This window comes from Platalea leucorodia (genome assembly GCF_965183815.1).
Source record: "Platalea leucorodia genome assembly, chromosome: 6".
NCBI lineage: Eukaryota > Metazoa > Chordata > Aves > Pelecaniformes > Threskiornithidae > Platalea > Platalea leucorodia.
In genome coordinates, this window is record NC_138828.1 from 46037598 (window position 1) to 46053930 (window position 16333).

Consider the following 16333-nt stretch of genomic DNA (forward strand, 5'->3'; position numbering starts at 1 on the left):
TACCTCTTAAGGTTCCCATCTCCTTAGCCATTTTTTTTTGTCCTTCTGTCTAATGTCGTTAATTACAATGCACCCTTCTTGAGTTATGAAGATCAGAAACAAACACAGAACTGACACTAATGGATGTCTTTTTGGTGACTTTGATTCTAAAATGTTGGGATTTGAGCTGTAGATATCAGCAAATGCAGAAGACTTGCTCTTTCACCATCTGGTGCTCAGCAGTAGGAGAGTAGGTTGATGCACAGCAAATGTGAATCCTCAGCACTGGATTCACAAAAGCTCCTTCAGAACAATCACAAAGTTTCAATGGGTAAATCCTCTCCATGGCCCTGAACAAGTGTTTCCCATTATTTATAAGAAAATAATTTGATTAATTCTCTTTCCCTCTGTATGTTGAAAGAACATACAGTAACTCAATCAGACAATTATATTTTTTTAAAAGTTGTTTAAGGCACTAAAACAACTCTGACTCGTCATTGCACTGGCACAATTAAGACCAGACCCAATTATTTCAAACCTTAAACAAATGCAAAACACATTTAGAGTTGAGAAGCCTGTACTATCAATGAGCTCTGCAAAAATTACAGCTAAATGTTTCTGATTATATTAACTTAGTATTTTAGCAAAGTCATTCAATGGGTGAGTCTACACACAGTATTTCCTTTTAGGAAGCTAACAGATTCTGTTTCCAATTCAAATCGGAAGGCTTCCAGCCTCTGCAGCACTGCATCCTACCACCTCTGTAGAAACTGTGTGTGCTTTATCTTTGTGTGATTTATTGTATGACACTGAGCAACAGCTGGCATTGAGACCCCAATACCATAAACCATTCCTTAGGGTCACATCTCTACATTTATGCAGAGATTCAGAGAGTAGAATTGTCCCTTCAAAAGGAAGGTTTTGTAGTTGTGAGTTCAAGTCAACCCAAAAATCAGTATTAGGAGATCTTCAGGGAGGAAGAAATTTGAGATAAATGGCTCCTGTCCAGTATGTTTCCCCTTCTCTGAAAACCTGGGACTCCAGTTCACCCTGTTTGTACTACAGCCTCTCAAAGTAGCAAGGGTTCAATTTCTCCTCTAATTTCTATTATACCATTTACTCAAGTATTAATGCTCATCTATTGCCGCTCTCCTGAGAGACTATTAAAGTTCTGTTTGCTGATGAGCAAACTTATTCCAAAGCAGCATCCTGGTGTGAGCATCTCTCAGCTTCCTTTCTCAGTCAGAAACCCGTAAGCTGCAACTTCCGAAGAGGAAGAAAAGATTGTCTTAACCCAGACTAAGATAACCTATGCCGATTAACCCACATTAAAGTCCTACGGGAGATAAGATTGTTGCAGGCTGAACCATGTCAGCTAGTCAAGAAAAAAACAAAGATTTTTACCTTTAAATCTAATCGTATGACACTAAGTGCAGTTACTTAAGGTACCTGAAATAAAGTAAGCTTACTGAGGAAAGTAAAGTTTTAATTTGCTCATTAAAGAGACCTGGTGAAAAAGTCAATTAAATAAATGCCAGTTGATTCTATTACTTAGATTATTAAAACACATTTTCGACACAGTTTTGCACTGTAGGGAAGTTAAGTTTGTAAGGAAAAACTTTTGCATATCCTAATTTTATTAACATTGGAACTAGGAATGCACTTTCCAGAAGTAGTGAAGACTTATTTAAAATTAGTTGTTTTAAAAATTATTTTATTTTATTTTTTATTTCCATGCTCTTTTATTTTGGTAATGGAAGTCCTTCCATACACTGTAATAAACAGGAAACAAAACTCAGGAAAGTTGCAAATCAGTAAAGCTGATGCTAAAGTGTTCTTTCAATAAGAATTTGCTAATTGATTGAAAGAGAAATATTTTGCTACAATTTCCTTGAGTTGAAAGAATTCCAATAACTCCCTAGTGAGTTTTGAAAGTTACTTGCCTTCCTCCCCGCTCCTCTGCCTGAATCCTGGCCTGTGTAATGTGGTGAGAGGAGCCTGGAAGCTCAGCTGCCTGTCACTGAGCACAGCCACAGCCTGTCTCTAAGGGCTTTCCAATCTCCTGCCCTGGGCTAGCCAGCAAACTGTTAAAGCTGAAGATGCTAGATCCACCTGTACCCCATCATATGGAGAAATTTTCAGTGAAAGTGGAAAAAAGATGCTCAATTTATTATGTTCATGAATGAAATGAAGCCAAATGTGAGGAGATCAGAGTGTTATGAAATTAAATTTCTCCACCAAGCACTACAATGAAATGATAGTCATCTTGGATGAAAATTTTTATTTACTTGCTGCATCCAGACGACGTGAATCCCCTTTCCACTACCCGGCCAAATGGCTGACATAAGTAGTGCTTAGAATAGCTCTCAGGGAACATTAGAGAACAAGGTCTTTCTTTTATGTTATTTATTATCTATGTTGGCTGATCTTCAATATTTTCATCATCTTCATAGGGATTATGTTTCCTTCCAGTGTCTTTCACCATCCTTGGGGACTCTTAAACATTTATGCCTGCACTCAACAGGAGAAATTGAAGATATTGTACGTGACTTCAAGCTAAATCCTAGAGTAATGTATTACTAGGGAAATCATGACATTCTGGCAGATCTGCCAATTTTACTTGCAAGGAGAACTATGGAAAACCTGTACTTGTAGCAGTCAACAGACAGATGTGCACAGTAACATAATAAAGTGTAAGGCAAGTATTTAACAAATCATATAATTATTTGCACTTCTGGCTTCTGTAGATTGTTATTGGCATATCAGCTTTTGGACCCTTGAATTAAAGGGGAGACTGGTAGTCTTAGCTCATAGATATCACACTTATTTTTCTTCCACCATTCTAAAATTTCAAAAGAGAAATGATAAGGGAAAACAGAATTATCAGAGAAACCTGTTTTCTAGTATGTAGGTACTCAACACTTTTTCAAGACTATCAGACTGTTTTGAGGGCAAGGATTTGGGTTATCCTTTAGTTATGTTTCTAAAAATATTTGGCATTATGTATTATCTTATCCATGAGCAGCTCTGCAGGAGGCAGATCAGCATTTACGTTTTTTCTTAAGAAATGACTTTAAAAATAGGTGGTTAACTTGGAGGTGTTACTAGCCTATTAAGAAATACAATATGGGATTTATCACTCGTGAAATATGATTATTACCCAAATATGATATATTTTTCATCATGATTATTAATTTATGAAACACGCTTAACTCATCGCAGTTGAACTTCAGCTTGCAATTTCTTGTGTTATACAACTGAATTTAGTGTTCCATTAAAATACTTAATGACAAAAAGTTGACATTTTCTTTCAGTCAAACTTTTTACAACAAACACAATAGAGTAATGGATTCCCTTAGATCATCTAGTGACACTAGCTATTGCAAACAAAGACTTTGAAAATATAGTTTATTTTTAGCTGATAACGTGGAGTCCAAAAACCCCACAGTAATTACCACATTGATTCAAAATATTTAACTTTATTGCAAATTAATATCAAGGGACTTATCAAGAAGGATTTGACTTTGTGCTTTGGCTACCCTCTACGCTCTAATGAGCAGAACCCTATTTTACTCACAGACTGATCTGACTTCAGCCAAGTCCAGGACAGTTTGAGAACTGTGGGGTCATAGCCATCTCCCCCTCTCTTCTCCCAAACTGAGTCATAAATGACTCCAATCATTTTAGCCCTGATGCACTGCATTCAGTGGGAATCATCCTATTAACTTCAGTGGGATCACATTACAACTTTGAAGTTAAAGAAAAAAACGTTCCATGTCTTCTTTGACAAATCATCATATAATTAAAAAAATCATTTAAATTCTTGTTCTAAATGAAATGGGAAATACAGGAAATTGACCACAATTTTATTTTTTTCTAGTTTTCTGGCAACATTTCTGTCACAGAAAAGGTATCATTTTCCCCTATAATTTGTCAGAAACTTAGCAAGGATGCTCTGCTCCAGCTGTTCTCTTCAGGTTAAATAATGTTTTAAAAGGAGTTTAAGTGTTTCAGGAGTACAAATATCATAGAAGTTAAATAACTACTTGTAAATCTGTGCAAAAACTCATTAGTGCTTATTCCATGTATTTAATGTAGCAAAAACCCCAAATCTTGTGCACCAAAAAAATAATGTCCACTGCTGTGATCACTGTAAGGGGGAAAAAATTTGATATTTCAGGATCAGATAACTTTCACATAGTATTTTAAATCTAGATATGTGGCTGATTATGAGCAAAATAAAATGGCTTCAAGTAGGTTAGATTTTCACATAATTTACATCCGTCACAGAAAGAATTTTTTCAAGGTAGCCTGAAGTGTCTTCTACTTTTGCCCTTTAACACCTTTGCTTTCTGGAGTCTATTTAAAGGCAATCATGAAGAAGTTGAATGAACATTCAATTAATATTTTTATTACCTTTTTTATACCAGAAATTTTTTAACATTTATTTGCTCAGATTTTGTACTATTCTCTTCTCCCCCACCTCTTCCCCTCCACTCTCAGAGAGCTGCATCACTTCAATCTTTTTCAAAAGCTGTCAGTTCGTATTTTTGACTGCCTGGAAAAGACAGTGCCTTGAAAAGTTTATATTGGTTTTATTGTTTCATTATTTTAATTTGAAATATGGACTCTCATTCATGGTCATAGGTTTAGAAGGATTATTATGCAAGTTCTTGTTTCTATTACCTGGCACAAAACACTTGTTTTGGTGTGAGACCAGTGTCCTGCAGTATCAACTCTTGAGAATATTTCTGAAGATTACATTGGTAGTTTTCCAATCTTATGTACTCTGCTTGCATAGCTCATTCCTTGTCATGAAGTACTGTGAAAATATTTACTAAAAGTTTTATGCCATTTACAGAAAATAATTTAAGAATGGATGTCTCAAAAGAGCACCTGTATTTAGACAAGAAGAAAATCTGAAGTAAGCTGCTGTAGCTCTTGTCTATTCCAGGTTTGCAACGAGTCCTCATCATAGAAGCAAGGTTCTGCTTTTCCATAGGCTTGTCTCACTACAGAAACAACACAAATTAGTGCAATAAACTGTTTGTATTTTATGATAAGATAAAAACCTTTTCCTGAAGCTTTGTTTTGGGGGAAAATATTTTGCAGTAGTGCCAACTCATTGTGAGCCATTTGGTTATTTTCCTTCATCTGAACCCAGCTGTAGGGATCTATTTAGATTTATTATAGAACCTAATTAACTCTCAACTTCTTTGAAATAAGAAACTTGTGCTCACACTCGTATCAGTTTCACCAGCAAAATGTAGGAAACTAGGAGTTTTCCTGCTTTTAGCCTATGAACTGCCTTTTTACAAGCCAATCGACATTTGACATGGAGAATACGGAGAAAGTTAGTAAGATTATTTTCATACCTGCTAATCCTGTGTGTACATTGTGATCTATACTGGTACTGCGCTCAGCACAGAAGACAAACACAATGTTAATGTACTATTTTCCTCATGCATAAAACACATTTCTTCTCCTCTAATGTCCATTAACATAGACTGTAAAGAGCAAACATTTTCTTTTTGGTGGAAATGCTTCCCCGGGTAGGCATGTTTTTTAAAATGATTGGGGTACTGTTTTTGAATACTAATGCACAAAGTCCGGAATCTCTAACTTTGTGATGGTTAGAAGTAATTTCCATGAAGAAATACTGCTGTGGACACTTAACTTTTGAAACAACAACAACAACAAAACCTCAGAGAAAGTTTTGTGGTTTCTCAAAACCCAAAGAACCTAAATGTATATGATATACACTTTTTTTTTGGCATTCAGCTGTAATATGGTATGCACTCAACATGTTTTTCTAGCATGACATATTAGAAAAAAAGTCTAACTTGTTATTTTCTATACAGACTGAAAAGCTGCTTAAACAGGATTTGCTCTGATTTCTCTCCAATTAAAACAGAATGCAAATAGCTGAAAGTTCTTAAACAATGTAAACAGCAACAGTAAGGGTACTATTAAAAAGTATCTGGCTGTAATTTTAGCTTTTAAAACTCTGGTTTTAATTTTTCCCTACATACCACTGGCAAAAAAGAAAGTTTCTTTATAGGGACAAATGAACAACAATGTAATGGAAATATGAAAAGATATCTTTTCATACCTTTTGACTTATATTTTTAGCTTCATTCCCTGCAACATCAAGACAACTGCTGCCTAGTAATTCACCGTTTCAGTCTTCCCTTTAGTTACTTCATGTAATAACTTTCTTACTTTAAAACCTACCAAGCAATGAAGCTTTTTGTAACTTGCTTACGAGTGTAAATGACCACATGATTTTTTTTAGTCTTGCAGACTCTCCAGCTCTCCCTCGGAGAAAGAGGTGATCCCATTGTTGCCCAGCTGACAGCACCTTATTCTAAGTTCTTTTCCACGAGGACTTAATGACAAGGGAGAAGTTTTCAAGCTCAGTCAAACTAGAGAAAAAAATTTTAAAAATAAAGTGACATTTCTGATATTTTGTACTCTCTTTTGGATGCACACGGGTATACCTGAACATTTCACTATTATGCTGACAATGTTCAAAGACAACTTAGACATTTTTTCTAGCAATAAGGATGGTTATGCACTGCTTGAATCTTCCAGTTTAGGCAGTCTATGCCAACAGAATAGGAACTGGATTCTTAAAAACCTCCAAAGAAGTTACTCTCACAGCATCCAGGCTGATGAGCTGTCCTGTCCAGCTTACTAATGTATGCTGCTTGAGTGGCACATGATTGCCAATAAAACTATCAAATGTTTGAAGAGTATTTAACTGATGATAGGTAAGGTTAAAACCAAGGGTTTCTTTTAAGGGTCATTCCACTTTGTGATCCTTATTTTTACTGACTTCCAGATTATCTAGTCTTGGAAAATAAGTTCCTTGCAGCAGAGATGCAAACATTTCAATGTGCTCAACAAAACACTTAGGCTGTGAGTCAAATAACTACTAATGCCATGTTACATTCTTCTTTCCATGTTCTAGACTGTAATCCCACTCACTGGCCACGTACACCAATTTTGTAAATTCAGTATTATGTTTAAATCCCAGTGAGATTACTCGAGTTATTCAAACATAAATCTTTCTAGGACTGGGGCCTAAGGCTATGCAGTCCCAGGGCAGGAAAACTTTTTAGCTTGTCATCTACAGGGCCAAGCACACTGTCAGACATAACAAATAAATAATACTGTGGAAATATCATTATCTGAATCACAAGTCTATTTTTGCAAAAATATCATGTTCCCTAGTGGTTGAAACTTTATTCCAGGCTAGATCAATCTTAAGTTCGTATTTCAATGTTACATATCATAGCATAACCAAATACTAGGTAATTCATCCAGTGGATTCCTATTTACGATTAACAACAGCATAGTTTTTTTCAAGAAAAGAATAAAGATTTTACCATTTTCTTCCCATGAACTTAGTGAATATAGCATTAGAACAGAAAAGCTCTGCTTGATTTCAAATATTTCCTTTCATTTTTATAAGGGCTATGATATGCTTTGACCTTCTAATTTTACATCGATAATACCTACTCCACTGTATTCAGTTGCATGTAGTACCTGGAGCTAATTACTACACATATTCTTGACTCATGATTACATGCATGGGTTATCTCTATAGTAACACTTGAGATCAGACTAGTAGTGACACGCTTTCCAGATAAGTGAAAACTGCAAACCCCTTTAAGTTTCAGAGTCTCTTTTAAGTGTTTCTCTTGGACTAAAAGAAGTTCTGCCTGGGGGTCAATATAGTATCATGTGCCATTGAAGATGACTATTCCTCTCCTGCAAGGTAGGATCTGCTACACCACCGTCACCAACAGATGTTTGTCAAACTTATTCTGAGAAACCTCAAATGGTGGAGACCCTGCTCCACCTCTGAACAATATGCTTCACAGTCTTTACCATTAGAGAGTCTTCCTTCATGTCTAACCTGAATCTTTCCCTTGTAATTAGATGGTAGTAATTATATTCTATATTCACACTCCGTTTTGTTCCCTTTTCCTGTCATGTCAAACCTTTGAAATTCTTTATCAAGATCAAGGCTTCAGCAGCAAATAATAAGGTGGTTAAATGCTGGATCATTCAACTCTCTGCAGTCTGAAGAGCAAAAATGTTTTCTCTCTCATCCGTTGGTTTAGTTCATTGGGCAGAACTGAAAACATGGGTATAAGGGCTTAATCTGCTCCAGTCTTTCATCGTAATAACCACTGATTTTCCTTGTCTGTATTTAATTTCTAGACACCTTCTTTCCTAATCACACTATTATTTCAAATTATTCCTATATAAAATTATTCTGAATTACATTAACTTTTTAATCCTACTATGGTTCCAGGTACCAGCTGGACATTCCTCTGAAGTACCCTGTTTGTTGGTGTTCCTGCTCCCCAGCTATCTGACAATTAACACCTTGTTACCAGTCATTTAGTCAAGAAGCACCCAACAGGAAAGAAAAGCAACAGGGAAAGGAGATGTGCTTTGTGCTGTGACTCTGGAACCACAAAGCCAAGTCTTCAGTGGTGCAATGTAAAAACTAACAATAAAAAAAGCCCTGGCATTACAATAATTGTAATTTGGCCAACCCATTCCTCTTTCTGATGGGAGCATTATCCAGAGAAGCCCCATGTGCAGTTTCTTTTCCTGTCCTGGGAGCAATTCTGCAAATCTTACCATAGATCACCTGTCTCCTCCTGCTTTCTTGTCTCCTGAACTGAGAGCTGGCAGCCCAGCATCTGTGTCTCACACACCATCCAATTTTTCAGCTGAAAATCGCTGCCCTTGCCAAACTGAGGTGGAAGCACTGGGTGGTCATGAATGAAAAGATCAGTTCAACATTTGGGGATTGTTCAGGTACATTGATTCCCTCTTTCTTTCGGGACTGGTCTACCCCTGATTACATTCCTGATGCAAGTATTCCTGCAAGTCCTTACCCATTTCCATCTATCACATACTTCTCTCTCTTCACTCCCATCACCTTTGTTCTAGCCAGACCCTACTGTTTAATTGTTCAGTTAAGTTGTTGTTGATTTTTTACCTTGTTTACTCATGGTCCAAAAAGTGAAACTAGCCGTCAGACCTAGGTAGTAGCACTGAACATGTTGTATATGCCCCTTTGATGAAAGTGACTGCTCAGTGAACAGAATGGGAGTGAACTGAGCCCATCAAATCTCCCTGCCCTCAGGTACGTGCTGCTCCCTTCTTGTGGGAGCTACCTCCCATTTCTTGTAAACTGGTGAACTTCCTGGACTGTGTTTTTAAATATGCTTGTTAATGGAATCATGATTATAGTCAAAACTGTAAAATAAATACAAAATACAGCCCTGTTGGATGTGCAATGAAAAAAGACAGGGAAAATCCAAAGCGTAGTGGAGGCTTCAGAAAAGTGACTTGCTTAGTTAATAGGACTGAGGCAGCATCACCTAAGACAACACTGCTGTTGGCAGTTTGAAAGTTTCTGCACCCTTTGAACCAGTTTGAAGGGAAAAGTTTACCAGCTCTCATTTCGTAATAGTGTTTTGCCATGAATATGCGATCAACAAAAAAAAAAAAAAAAAAAATCAAGTTTAAGGATCTAATAAGACTTAGCAAGCAGAAGGTCTCTTAGCAACAAAACCCCATAACTAATGTGAAGCAGCTGTGGTAATTTTAGAAAATGGCTCAAACTGTTGAAAAGCCATTAGGAAGCTGATATATAGAGAATAAAAAGAACCACTCAACTTTAAAAAAGATTTCCCAATATGGAGTGTTATGTTATTTTATAACCAAATCTTAGTCATCCAAAGTTTACATGCCACAAAATGCTATTTATGACCATGTGGCTGGACTTTCTACAAGTAGCTGGAATTCCGTCACATACCTGAAATTCCCCCTGAAAAAAGAAATTGTCAATGGCTAAGCACATATTCTTCTGCGGTAAAGGTGCGATAGCTATATTTCAGTGAAGCTGATGCCACTTATGGTTTGATTTATTATATGCACTTGGAATGGGATCCTAAATAATTGGAATCAATTTCTTTAATCCTGTAACTTTCAGTCTCTATTGGAAATAATGAAAGCCACTTGCTTTTTGTAGGCTTTGTGTATGGCTGATCCTCAGACATTAGCTAACATGCTCTCTAGCTTATTCGACTGCTTCTTTAACTGGAAATATCCAGTAGCTTGAAAAATGGCGTATTTTAAAAACAGTATCTGGAGCAAAAAATCAAAGGTGTCAGGAACAACAAATTTTGTTGGTTTACTCTTCATGCTGCTACTGATTGATACATTACTAATGATTTTACTGCTCCTATTTATTATTGTACCATGGTCTCAAAATAGCCTAAAACCTTGGGCAGGCAAAAATTGGTCTCAGTTAGTAAGCATGTCAGCTGGCTTCAACTAGAGTCAAGGAGGCTTAAATGCTTTTTTGAATAAAGGCCAAAGGTTGGAAAAATAAAGAATATTAATTAAACAATCTTCATTAGACAGAAATAACTAAACTAGCTGAATTGCATGGGCTTCCAGATATTCAGCAGTCCTAGATAAATGTGGACAGAGCTACATAATTGATCTGTGTGTGCAACGTGAAAAACTGCTCTGTGCAACCTGGGCACATCAGAGTTACTGGTTTTGCATCTACCCTTGCCATCAAATCTCACTGCACATGAGGAGACCAGTATTCAGTCCTGCTCGCTTGTGTCAGACAGCTCAACTTCCATTTGATTACATTAAAAATAATTGTACTTGGAGATCTAATCACAGCTAAACCTACTCAGAGGATTGTTGGCAACCTCTATTCATCAAGCCTTATCTGCTTCCTAGGCAGAGGCAACTAAGGGGATGTTTTTTGGACAAGCTGCCTTATAGGAGACAAGACGCAAGATATATACTATGGTATTAAATGATAGTTATTAGGAAAGCATATATCTAGTCAGCTTTGGAAAACTTAAGTTTTGAGGGAAATAATTGAAAAAACAGCAACACAATTTTAGGATGATCTGATGATAAAAAGAACGTAAACAGAACTTCCAGCTCTGATAGCCACCAAGTAAGGAGCCGAAAGATTAGTGTTACCCATAAAAAAAAAGCAAAAGTAAACAAGTTTTCACAAATAAATGAATTCTTGAAAGCTGAGTAAGTTTTTTTAATATTCCCCAATAAACAACAGGGAAAGCTCTACTTTTTTAGTATCATGTTCATGTTTGCCTTTTTAGATTCTCTGGTTTATGGCAACTGATGTTAAACTGAGGATGGACTGTTTGTTGCAAAACAAGCTATAAAACACAGCACAGAAAAGACCATACCACAATTTCAAAATCTGGTCTCTTAGGCCACTTCTAATTGGACTGACTCATACAGTCTCTTTCATCTGTTAGATTGGATAATAAGTTTATTAATGTAAAACAAATGGGTCAAGATTACTGGACAAATAAAACTAAATCTAGCGAAAATTATGGGATTGCACAGAAACTGTGATATTTAGTGGCTTTGTCTCAAAGTTGGAAGGAAATTGGTAACACTGGCAAAGCTTCACTTTTGGCTTTAAGTCAGCTTAGAAACCAAATGAAGCCAAGTAAAGAAACAAGAGAACATTTTTTCAGGAACGTCCATAAAACTCAAGCTGTCAGAATTCACATATCTGAAAGAAGAGATGTCTTCAAGTCCATTTATTCATGCAGTTAATTACTTCTTTTAAAAATGTCATAAAATACCTATTTTATAACCTGAGTATTGTAAACTATTCAGCAAAAAATTGTCAGGCCTAAATCACTGTTATAAAAACCAATTGATTATCTAGAGGACACAATTTGCGATGAAATTCTCTGCAAATGCAAATTACATAATTCAATTAATGAAATACAGGGAGGGTCATCTGTGATGAGAAGGCAGGAAAGAGATATAATTTATGTTCAGGTGCTCTTTTGTTTAAAAGTTAATTCCATTTTCTAAATTTACTATCAAGAGAAACTTGATAATTGTTATTAAACCCAATAACAATTCAGTGTTGTTCTTTGGTGCAGTTGATAAGATTTTATTCACAGTAAAATCAGTTCATTTATTTTTAGTGACCTGATATATCTGGCAGTGATCGATATAGAAATAGAATTTTTTTTTCATTGTTGACAAAGTACAAAAGCTATTGCTCAGTATCAAATGTCAGTGCAGTCATCATTCCAACCAGGCCAGGTAGACAAAGGCAATCTGTACTACTACTTGGAAGCTTCCTGAAATATGTACCTTCTCTTATCACTATTTTTTCTAGGCTGTATTTCTTGCCACCTAATTTCCATTTCTCTCATCCAGCTCCTACATTCTTTAAAATCCTTCAATCTAATTTTTCTATATGCTTGCTCAAAATCTTCTTTTATTCTACCATCCTTTGCTCTTTCTCCTTCATTACCACATGGATAGAATTTCCAGCCTAAAAAAGTAGACTATCTTGGATTTCACTTGTGCTTTGTGCTTGTGTCAGTTTTTATTTTACAATGAGTTTAGTCATGCGTCTTTTCTCTTACCAATAGAAATAATTACCATGAAGCTACAAAAACTGCTGCATGTGTTAAAGCCAAGTCAGTATCCACATTTTTTGAAAAGTCAGGCTCTTTGGAACATATTCAGCAAAACACTTAGAGTCCTGGAGAAGACAATCTGCAAGTGCCTTGAAGCCCACTTCTGTGATATACAATACTAAATCACAGCAACCAGTACTTAAACTGATATCCTTTCACAGACAGGAAACCATCACAGGATGAAACTGTCATACTTGGCTGCTAATTAGCTAACTTTTGGAGTAGTGTAATTTGAGAGTAATAATAGAATAAGAGGTCTCTTTCAGTACTCCTGAGTGATGTATTGACTTGAAGTTGTGCCACTGGCCTCACCACATGCTTTGGAAATGTATTCAGAACAGTCTTGTTGAGAACCAATACTGTATTTATATCATACTAATGAATTATTTATTAATAGTAAGTATACAAGATCCCCAGCCCAATAACCAGAGTCCTTATTCATCCATGGATTCAAACTTCATAGGATTTTTACGTGTCAATATCCTTACCATTATCAGGGATCTTATTCTCTATGATATGGTCCTTCTATATTAATCTAGTATTTCACATAACAGAGATATTCTGTCTTTAGATGTCTAATTTAAGAGACCAGTCTCCCTTACACTCAGTGGACAGAGTTAGGCTCTTCCCAAATTCAGCTGTGGGCCAATAAACTAGGCTCCTGCTTTGAATGACTATCCCGAAAAAAACCTATGCCCATCTGCAAATAAAAGGGAGGGTCATTAGCCTTTGTTTAGTTACAAGTGTGAATATCAGCCTTAATCTTTACTCTGGTCTTGTTATATTTTGCATATATTATATTTTGCAAAATATTCAGAAGATTTAAATGATATTTATTTTCCATTAATGCTTCTGCAAGACCATATTACATGCCTGACTTGCCTCTATGGACAGGGGATCTGGGGCTTTTTTCCTAATACCAGCAAGGGAACACCTGGGTGGAGGATGGGCTGAACCTCCTTAACACCATCTTAATGTTTAAACCAATTCCTCAATTTTGACTGCTCAGAGTGAGACTTTCAAGATGGCTTTTCTTTACTAAAACTACAAAATATATCATGACAAGGAGTACTTTAATGAATTTATCCAGTTGACTTTCAACTCTGTTTTAATATGCTACTGATATGTCTTAATTTGTAGACGGAGAAAATTATGAGACCCATAAGTCAAATGGGAGAGAGGATAAGCACTCCAAACTGACAATTTGATTAATATGAATTAGTACAACTCTAGTTTAGTACTTCATTAGTTTATGTCAGCAATGATAAAAAACAACATTAATGATGATGATGCTGAAATGCTGAACTTTTAAAGTTCTAACTCAAGTATTCTTGTACATGCTGCAAAACAGCCTTGTTGACCCTCAAACACTAGCTGTAGTGTTAGACAAAGAGGGAATGTAAAAGAATAAAATTGGAAAGAATGAAGAATGTCCAATTGGGATGGATATCTATAAATTGAGTAAGGTTTTCAGAAACCTAGATATTATTATCATTGTTAGTTTTTAATGAAAAAATTAATCAGTTTTGGTAAGCTGGTACCAGATATATGTGCTATAATCATATATCTGGGTCTTTGAAAAAGAGTGAACTCCTTCAATGACTGCTGTGGGAATTATCCCAAGGACTGAAAGAAAAAGTTCAGCATGTGAGAGTCTTGGTCCCAAGTCCATAGTTCCTGTGAAAACTCCTATCACTAGATCCTGATGGCATCACATTTAGGGAGAAACATAAGGAGCAATCAATCAAATAACTACAGGTTAGATTATGAAGTGGTCTATGTGTCAAGACTAATACTCTTAAATGGATCTGTTGGCACAGTGGCAACAATTACAGAATAGCGTGTAGGAGGTAAGAAGCTTCTTTATTGCTTTCACATATTAAGATACACAGGGTGACAGTTTGAGAATCTAAGTTGATTTATAAAGAAATTCAACTCTAGACTATTAGTCTAGCAGGATGATAAGAGTGTGGAAGACAATGGCAAACTTTGTACATGAGAGAAATACATGCAAGGATTACTATGGCAGGAGTTGGACTTCCATGTTGACAGTGTCAATATCCATCTTTTCATCATGACTATGCTGGGTCTGAATGTTGGAGAGTCATTCAAATGCAGACATCAGTCAAAGAGACAGCTCACAAAGGATAAAATGAGAAGAAAGAGAAATGTGTCCCATAAAAATTGCATTGGAAAGAAGCTAAGCCTGCCAGATTCCTTGGGGGAAGAGAGCTCCCAAACCACACAAGTATTATAATTTCTTGATTTCCATCTTCTAGAACTCTTCTGAGGACACCTTGTCAATCTCCACACAGTCCCACCACTGACACTGAAGGTCACTGTTAAGAATGACTAAATGTGAGCCTTCATTTCCTAAGGAGATATAATAATAATAATAATAATAATATTAATAATAATAATAATAATGATGATTTGTCCTTTTTGCCCAGGACCAGTTCCTGTAATTGGCTCTACAGGGAGTGACTCCTTGCATCTTTACAGGGTTTTCCTCAAGCCACCGGTTCTCTGCGGTGTCACAGGGATGTCACCTGTATGACTGTCCTAGTAAGGACTGGTACAATACTATACAAAACTCTAGAGCCTGAGTGAATAGTGTGTACACATATGCGGGTAGCTTCAAATTTATCTAATACAGAAGCTGAAATCAACACATTTGCAGGTTTATCTCCAAGTTCTTGTGTCATTGCTCTTCAGCCTGTTAAAGTGCTGTAAATAAAGTGAATGTGAACAACAGAATGATTGATGTATAAAAAAACCTAATCCTGTTGGCATCAAAAATATAACCCCTCAATTTCAGTGGGCTGATCCTTAATTCTGATCTGATTATAAGGTAATAATGTCCTGTTCTTGGAAAGGACTTCAGCTCAAAATCTAAAGAGCTAAACTTCAGAGTTTATTGCCGACTTTTCTGCTTGCAGGTTTATTTTATGAGGGAGACATTTTCATTTTTTGCAAAATGCTTTTCCTTATGTGCTACTGTACTAAATATTTAAAGTAAGGCCGTCTTATATATGGAGCCACTTTAGAGTGTGGTTTTCTTTTTTTTTTTTTCTTTTTTTTTTAAATCAGGGCACTATTACATTACTTGGTATAACAAAAATAAACCAAGCGTTTTTCTTCCGGGAACTAACTGCACTATGCTTAGAGATATATAAAGGGATAGCCTCAGGCTTTTATGATGTAGAAGTAAAAATTAATAGCTAAGTGGTATGTTATACTTTGTCTAAAAAAGCTCATTTAATTTTATGGCATGGGGTTTGCATCTGTTTTCTTTTTTCAAATGATATTTTACAAAGGTTTGGGCCACAGCTTTCAAAGTCACTTATATAACACAAAAAAGACTTTAAAAACACGTAAAGAGCTATTGTGGAAAAAGAATAATGAATTTCCTCATGTTCTCCAGTAAGTATCCTGTATGCTATTGGGAGATCCTTCATCATAGAGGGTGGTCCGGTGGTAATGTACAAAAAAAGGATAGTGTACAAAAATTAAATTATTATTTGACCCCACATCATTATATGCCACATAACTAATTAAAGCACACTTTAACAATGTACCCTTAATGTGCCGTCTGTTACTTGCATGACTCACTCATCTTTCACAAAGAATAAGTGATTTGTATTAGATGAGAGTTGCTAAGGATGTTTTTGGGGCTAGCAATTGCTGTCATTGCTATGTTAAATCACAGGCCCAAGCCTGGGACAGAAAGAGACAGGCTTATCATGAGCCAGGAAAACAGCACCACAGGACTGATAGCTCTGACTTAGGGCCTTGTTTAAAAAGTTATGACTCAG